This window comes from Chelonia mydas, chromosome 2, assembly GCF_015237465.2.
Source record: "Chelonia mydas isolate rCheMyd1 chromosome 2, rCheMyd1.pri.v2, whole genome shotgun sequence".
NCBI lineage: Eukaryota > Metazoa > Chordata > Testudines > Cheloniidae > Chelonia > Chelonia mydas.
In genome coordinates this window covers 232,985,557-232,994,574 of record NC_057850.1, presented here as the reverse complement: position 1 = coordinate 232,994,574, position 9,018 = coordinate 232,985,557, and positions in this window count along the sequence as shown.

The window sequence follows — 9,018 nt, the reverse complement described above, 5'->3', positions numbered from 1 at the left end:
TGTTGAAAAGCTGCCCTTATGCCTGTGCCCATGCTTCTTGTGTTAGGGCTTTAGTGGGTGAGGTGATACCACCAGTACTGCACAGAAGGGGCCCAGTGAAGCGCTCATCGCTGGAGACAGGCGCTGTTCCAGTGGGTGTGTTGGAGCCAGGTCTGGTTGTGCATATGGGCACATCACCTCCTCCATCAGATATCTGCAGAGGCAAAGTTCACCAGCTGCTCAAGTCCGGTAAGGAAACAAGTGGCAGACGGAGCAATAAGAGACGATGTGGACTTCGCCTAGATACTAAAGACAACGAGTGTGCTCGTTCCTCACTGAGAAGCAGCAAGGGCACAAAGGACACCTCTTGAAGCTGGCTTGCCGGAGCATAGTCCCTGGGCTGGGAAAAATAACCCCCAGAGGGGACAAGTCCAAGGGAAAGCTAACTAACTACAAAAACTAACAGAAAATTATATCTAACTTGAAACTATGTACAGCAAAACAAAGAGCAGTTCTCTTAGCTAGCTAAGAGCACTTAGGAACAGGGGTTCCGTCTCTGGCCATGTGGCATCAGGGCCAATCAGAGGGGGTCCAGGAGGGCCATTTGGCCTGGGCCTCAAGCTCAAAGGGGGCCTCAAATTTAGACACTTGTTAATTTTTTGCCATTTGATAAGTTTCACAACTTGTTTTTTGGTGCCTTATTTTGTTTTCATGTGTCATCCTTTTTTATTTTTATTATGGCTAGGAGCCTCAAAAGCTGGAAATGGCCCGGGCCTCTCTGGACCTTTGTGACGGTAAGAGGGAACTGGAGCAGAGTCGACCAGCACAACCTCTTAAAGCCTTGGACACGCACGTGCGGGTCAACGAACACTACATTGAATAGTTCCGGCTCCGGCACATGGTGTGCATGCGCACCTGTGTTTGGAATCCACATAGGGATCATCACTTGAAGAAGAACATTTGTTTCTGCTCCCCAGAGGTTCCTGCTAGGTTCTGGATCAAAGCAGTGTGGGTGGTGATTGTTTTCTAGATGGAACTGGTATGTTAAATGTGATTCAGTTTGACTCCTAAATAACAATGACAACTGGCTGGAAAGGGAGTGGACAGTCCCATAGAGGGTAGGGGTTTGACTGCCCAGGCTATTGTTCCGATGGAAAGTTTTGGCCACTGACTTAGAAATTGTCTACACTACAGAATTTTGTTGACATGTCAGCTTTCATCAACAAAACAGTTGAGGTGTACACACTACATTGCTCCTTCCGCTGAAAAAACTCTCCTGCTTTGCTGACAAAATAAAACCATCTCAATGAGAGGTGTAGAGCTTTTTATGGCACAGTTATATCGATAAAGTGTCAGTGTAGACACTGCGCTCGTTATGTCACTGTAAATACCTTCCAGGAGGTGTCCCATAATGCCCATCCTGACCACTCTGGTCAGCAGTTCGAACTTCGCTGACCTGCACCTAGGTACACAGGCATCCACCCCGCCGCGTTTAAAGGCCTGGGAATTTTTGAAAATCCACTTCCTGTTTGCTCAGCAGAGATAGCTCACATTGCATCTTCCCAGCTGACCATGGCAGCTCCATGCAGCAAATGCTCTCCCACTTGGAGTACACCTGAGTTGTTGGATCTGCTGGCTCTGTGGGGAGAGGAGGTTATGCAGTCCCAGCTCTGCTCCAGCCATAGGAACTTCGATACCTACTGTCAGATTTCTCATGCCATGTTGAATAAGGGCTATGAACGGAACCCGTATCAGTGCACCCTTTCGGACAGCTTCCAAAATGATAGCTCCTTGCTGCTGTCCAGGTTTCCCGTGTAAGGCTTCATGAGCCACAGGAGTAAGGGGTATGCTGGGTCTTCCAGGATCAACATCCCCTATTGGAATCTTCTGGTCTGAAAAGAAAGTCCCTGCTTGCAGCTTTCTGTACTGGCCAGTGTTCCTGAAGATGCATGTGTCATGCACCTTCCCTCACCATCCCATGTTGATGTCAGTGATCCACAAGCGCCTGCAATACCATAGAGAAGTACCCCTTTCTATTGATGTACTCCATTGCAAGATGGTCCAGGGCCAAATTTGGGATATGTGTGCCATCTATTGCCCCACTGCAGTTAGGGAATCCCATTTCCACAAAGTCATCCACTATTTCATGCATATTTCCAAGAGTCACAGTCCTTCATAGAAGAATATGATTAATGGTCCTGCGCACTGGCGTTAACATAGCCCCAGCAGTGGACTTCCTGATTCCAAACTGATTCGCAGCTGATCAGTAGCAGTTTGGAGTTGCCAGCTTCCACACAGCGATGGCCATGCACTTCTCCACTGAGAAGGCAGCTCTTATTTTGGTGTCTTTGTGTCACAGTGTTGAGGTGATCTCCACACACAGTTCCAGGAAGGTGGCTTTCCACATCAGAAAGTTCTGCAGCCACTGCTTGTCATCCCAGACCCACATAATGATGCAATCCCACCACTCAGTGCTTGTTTCCCAATCCCAAAAGTGATGGTCCACCATGAGCAGCTGATTCGTGAATGCCAAAAGTAATCTGGTGTTGTTTCTTTCCATGGCACACAGCAGGTCACGCGCCTCAGATTCCTGTTCAGATTAGGAGCTCATGATATACTGCATGACCATCCACAATGTGTTCATAACAGTGAACACAACAGTAGAGAGCAGTGCAGGATTCATCCTTTCAGACAGAGATAGCGGGAGCACAGTAAACAGGGGCCATTGAAAAATGGTGAGAAATGCAGTCAGAAGCTCATCGAATGATGGGGCAGAAAAAAACTGCATCATGGGATGTTGAGCCTGCATCCATGATGCATTGCGATCCACTCCACCTTCCCACAACTCCTAGATGCAGAAGGTGGCAAGTAGCATAGTGGGATAGCTACCCACAGTGCACTGCTCTCACTGTTGATGCTACAGCACCAACAGTGGATGCACTCATCCAACAGGAGGCGCATTGTGTGAACATGCACAAGCAATGTAATTATAGTGGGCTTTGATCATCAGCGTAACTTGTGTTGACAAAACTCTGTAGAGCAGACAAGGCCTAAGATTCACTTAATGTAAGTCTCCACTGATGAAGGTAAGTGCCCAGAGCATTCACATTCTGGCTGAGTGACCCTTCGATATAAGGTAGGTCATTAACCACATCAGCATGACAGATGTCATCCACATATATGTACTTATTGACCTTAGTTGTTGGTAGATCATAAGTATATATGCTTGTAACCCTTCTGCCCATCAAAGTTGGCAGCAACAAGGGCTGGGTTCAGTATCTAGGGTTCCATTTCAATAATACAAATAATTGCAAAACCAGCTCGAGCCCCCACCCAGTGATCTGGGACAATTACATACCACCCCCCTGGGTGCCTCTTAGAGGCAATACTTCCCCTCTCACAAGCACAGAGTGTGAGTGTAGCAAAAGCCTTTTAATAAAGGAGGGAAACAATATGGCATTATGTTGGGGAAACACCACAAACAGGATTCATAACACCAACCATGAGCAAAAGACCCACCCCTAAGTAAGTTTGGTAGTGTCCTTTTCCCCTCAGGGTCTTAAGTCTGGAAACCCAATAGTCACCACCCACACACACACACACACAGTTTCTGTCCTTGGTCAGTGCAGCCCCCCAGAGTTCAGAAGTTAATCTGCAGAGTTTACCTCCGAGCCTGGGTGGAAGTGGAGGGAGGTATGGGGGCATCTTACATGCTCCACTGCTCAGGTCGACGGCCAAGTGCCACGCCTCTCCATGGGGTTCTGCTGCAGTTTTCACCACCAGCCGTGCCTCTCCATCAGCTGCCCTGCTATCCAATCCACTCCGCTCTCCACATCTCTCCGCTCGCTGTCCTGCTGTCCCCACCTCTCCGCGAGCCGCACAGCTATCTGCTCCTCTCTCTGCCCTAGCCATCTTGCTGTCCACTCACCAACTTGTCTTCAGGGCCCCCCACTACTTAACACAGCTCTCAGCAACTTCAGCTCTTTAGCAATTTCAGCTCTCAGTGATTTTTAGCTGGTAGTAGGGGGAACTTCAATGCTGGTGCACCACTAGCCCAAAGTAGGTCTAATGCTTAGACCTAGATGTCAGTGATTTCAGTTCTGCAACATGTAACAGGACTCTTCATGGAGCCAAAATTAGCTGTTATTACACCATAGAGACAGGAGAGGTCAAAGTAGAGTTTAGTGCCCTCAGAAAAGGGCCCACACTACCAGACACACATACCCATCCCCCACTCTCTCTCAATTCCCTGGGTTTTGGAACCCATGTCCCTTGCCTAGCAAGTGCTACTTAGTTGAGGGCGAGTCACTCCATCATAAAATGTCAAGTACAGTTCTACTGTCCTTGATTCATATAACCAGAATAACAACCTTTTATTACTCCTGCCCCAATAACAGAGAGACAGGGATCCCACAGCAGCCAAAGTGACCATTTGGGCAAGCAGTCCATCATGCGAGGCAGGGAGGGTGTGCCCATGCAAATGAGAGTTCCCATGCAAACGAGATCAGCCCCTGAAGTCCTTTTCCACAGCTCACCACCAGATGTCAGGGTAGAGCTCATTCTGACTCTGCTTACATGTTGAAAAGAATAGGAGCCCTGGGCGGCGGATGAATCCCCTGGACCTCCGAACTCCCCCCAAACAGGAGAAGTCCTGAGGGGGCCCCCCCACAACTGGAGGAGCCCTGGCCCGCCCATCCCAACCACACCAAGCTAAGCCGCTGGCCCCCCAACCCACCCCCCCCCATCAAGCACTGGACTGAGCTACTGCCCCCCAAGCACCAGGCTGAGCTGCCAGGCCAGCCCCAGTGCCCGGCCGAGGTGCCGGCTCCTCCACCCTGAAGGTCCTCTCCTGGCCAAACCTAGGCCGAGCCACCAGCCTCCCAAGTTCCAGGCCAGCCCCCGAGCACCAGGCCGGCCCTCCCTGCCCCTGAAGGTCCCCCCGCTGGCTGAGCCACCAGTCCAAGCACCAAACCGAGCCTCCTCACTCCCCCGCCCGCCGCTGGCTCTCTGCGTCCCTCCTCACTCCTCCATCCCCAAGGAGGAGGGATGCCACGAGCAGCAGGGACTTTTGATGGCGGGGAGTGGAGGAGACATGGCAGGCAGGCAGGCAACAGCAGGCAGTGGGGGCCTTGTGGAAGGGGCGGGTGGGGCCACCGTAGCCCAGGTATTATACCCACCACCCATAGGAGCTAGAATGGATCCTTGCAGGAGTCCGTTATGGAGACACTTAAGCCAGCTGACTTGGTCTCCATCTTGTAAGATGACACTACAATTCATTAGCATTTTAATGATGAACTGTACCTTGGGCTTACAGAAATAGTCTGCAACAACTTGGTGGTCAGCCCTGCTTGCCAGACGTTATCATATGCTGTTAACAGATCCACCAGAACAGTGCCAACTTTCTTGCCCTTCTCAAAGGCATCTTTGATGTCTTGTGTTAGCCAAATAACTTGATCCTGGGTACACCATCTGTCACGGAGTCCCCGGGCAATGCTCTGAAACTGCTCCCCATGAAGCCAGTCAGAACTCTGAGGAAGTCTCCTTTCTGTGAGCAGCCGGTCTTCAGGACACACAGATCACACAGCTTCTACCTTCCTGGGTCTGACCTGGGAGCATTCAGCCTCCTCTGCCCCTCCGTGCGCTTCCCACAGCGAGTCCGCCCAGGCGGGGCTCCTGGGGAAGCCAGAGGGTCCTGCCCCCCAACTTCACAGTCAGACGTGACTCTCAGCCAGCCAGTAAAACAGAGGTTTATTAGATGACAGGAACATGGTCTAAAACAAAGCTTGCAGGTGCAGAGAACGGGACCCCTCAGCTGGGTCCATTTCGGGGGGCAGTGAGCCAGACAACCACGTCTGCACTTCACTCCATGTCCCAGCCAGCCCCAAACTGAAACTCCCTCCAGCCCCACCTCCTCTGGGCTTTGTCCCTTTCCCGGGTCAGGAGGTCACCTGATTCCTTTGTTCTCCAACCCTTTAGCTCTCACCTTGCAGGGGGAAAGGGCCCAGGCCATCAGTTGCCAGGAAACAGGGTGTCGGCCATTGTCTGTGTCCAGACCCCTGCACACACCTGCCCTCTAGGGCTCTGCAGTGATCATACACCCTTACCCCACCACCTGGATACTTAAGAACTGCATAGGGGAAACTGAGGCACCCCCACACTATTCAAAGGAAACATTAAGAACAGTCCCACTTCGTCACATCTCTCTCCCCTTCGAGATCGAACTGAGCTGGGTCACTTTAGCCGGTGACCTGGGGAAGTTCGAAGCCACCAACGTTCCCGTGGATGCCCCAGCATCTCTCCCATTCCTTGGTAGGAGTTACATCAGGCCCTTCCAGTTTCACGCCCTCCCTTAGGTTAGGGGTGGTCGATAGCACTCGCAGGCCGCATGTGGGAAGGTTTATGCAACCCGTGCCCTTTGGCCACCCCAAAACCCCAGGGGGTCAAACTGGGATTGGGTCTTCTCCCCAACAAGCTGGCCAAACACAGCCACTTGGTTATAGGACTGTTTAACTTTCTTAACAGCTTTCACTTCATCTGAGACCTTCTCAAAGCTATCCACACTGGGTCTTTCAACAGGAAAGTCAGTGGATCCATTCACAACAGAAAATTTCTGGCTGTTAGGAACTGAAACTTTCTTGTTTAAATCTCTTTCACACCCTTCAGTTGCAGTAAACTGCTTGCAAAGACTCCATGAGGATTCCTTTCCCTAGGGCTTTTCTATGCAACAATTCACCCCCCACAGAAAGTCTGTTCTTAGCCTCTTCACCTAGGGCTTGCTCTAGAGGAACACTTTCCTGAGCAACAGACTCTTTCTGGGTCTCCCTTACATCCAGAATTACCTCTGGCTCATCCGGCGGATTCCTACACAATCCCCTTTCAGGCAAACTTACAGACTTCTGAGATAAAAGGTCAGAAGCATTCTCCTTCCCTTTGCCACACACAAGTTCAGGAATCTTTTCCTTCTTGCTACAGGTTTCCACACCCTCAGTAGGTAACACAATCACATCACCTTCATGCTCTCCTTGTGCCCTGGCTAGGATCTCACCCTGATTAGACAGAGTTGCGACACCCTTTCCCAGCCACACACTAGCAACAGGCAAAATACAAGCACCAGAATTGTCTGGTCTCTGGGATTTTACATAGACACTAACTTGATGCGACCTAGTTACGGTGCCATTCTCCCGAGCAGACACAAACTTAGGACCATTCCCTTCCTGGCCTTTAGCTGAATCCAGAACAAACTCTGAGACAACTGCACTACCCTCAACCACCACAGGCTGAAAGACCCCTTCTGTCTCCTCCAGAGTCAAAGAAGAGCCAGACACACTTTCTTCTTTACCAGACACACAGCTTGGGATCTTTTTCCCCTTGTCCCAGCACACAAGACTGGTCACAGACAACTGCTTGGAGATCAGGGTAGCTCCCTCCATAGGCAAGTCAATACCCCTGACAGACACAGGCACATTTCCTTCACTGTCACAATTCTCCACCCAGCTAACAGATAAGGTCCAGGGACACTCATCTTCCACTCTCCTCGCCTTCCCACCCTGCTGACTAGACACCGCCATCAGCTCACAAGGCTGCCTAGGCTCATCCAAACTTTCCTTACCAAGCACCTTGCCACTCCCAACAGATCCCCTGCCCTGCCTGTGTCTCCCCCCATTCAACTGGAGTCTCAGCTCCCACTGTGTTCAGCGGTGCCCTTGCTGTCCCAGTGGGGGTAGGCAGCGAGCTCCCTGCTTTCCTCACTGCATCAGAGCCAGCCTGAGCCCCCCGCTCCGGTGTGCAAGGGAGGTGGGGAGCATCTCTCTGTCCCACCCAGCCCCAGGGGTCTGGTTACAGGCAGGCGGGTAGCCTAAGCCTAGCCGCTCCTCCCCCCTGCCAGCCAGGTCATCTGCATTTTCACTGACCATTTCCCTCTCCACCGATTGGTTCCCTGGATTCAAATTCAAACCCTTGGCAGTTACAGGAGCAGGGCCTGGATCCTGTCCCAAAGAGACACAGTCATTCCCCAACAGGGTCTCGCAGCCGATATCCTGGAGAACCCCAACGACCAGCCAGCCCCACCCCTCCTGGGTCTGCACAGGGATCTGGGCCATAGGCAGTGTGAGGGGCTTCATCCCTGGGACCCTCACCCAGCTCACACAGCCCCTCAGCATCTGAGGCTGCACCACCCAGGGCCTGACAACAGTTCTCTCTGTCCCAGGATCTCGCCACCCCAGGAATGTCTCCCCATTGACCATCACCTTCCGCTCCCACTGGGGGTCCGAGGGGCCCGACCCCAGGAAACTCCACACAGACATATAGGTTGGGGTCAGGAGTGGGAGCCCGTCCACCTCCCCACCCATCTGGCTGATGGAATCTATGGCCTTGGGACCCAGCAAGGGAGCTAGACACCGGGGCTTTTCCGCAGGGTCCCCCTGGTTCAAATCGCCAGCCTGCTCAAAGGCAGTGAGGTGAGCATCCACATCCCCCCCTCTCCTTAACCAGGGGCAGCAATTTAGTCTCGAGGTTCCCTGCGGAACTGGCCCCCTGGGGTCTATCCCCATTCACCCCTGGGAGGTCCCCTATGCCTCTCTGCTCCACCACCGCCAGTTCATGCTGCTGCTGCTTCTGCAGCTCTTTCTCAGGCTCTCGCTGTCTCTCACAGTCCTCTTGCTCTCTCGGACTCAGCTCCAATCCCGTCCGTCTCTGATCCCTGGATGGGGAACCCGATCGTGAAGACCCTCGTCTGGTCAGGGACAGGAGTCTTGGGGATGCCTGGCTACCACTCCAGCTGTTCCCAGATCCTGCTATAGCCCCATTTGGGATCAGGAGCGGTCATCCTCCTCCAGCTGCATGATTAACTGTGCTTTGGTGAACTTTCCAATGCTCAACGCTTTCTTTCTGCACAGGGTTACAATGTCCTTCTTAAGGAGACGGTGACAGGCCATCACTCGGCTCTTCCCAAGTTGTTGTGGACTCACAGGCCTGTGTGCTCTCAGCTCCCCATGGTTTCCAGGGAGAACCCATAGTGTGCCAGCCCTTCTCAAGGTCACC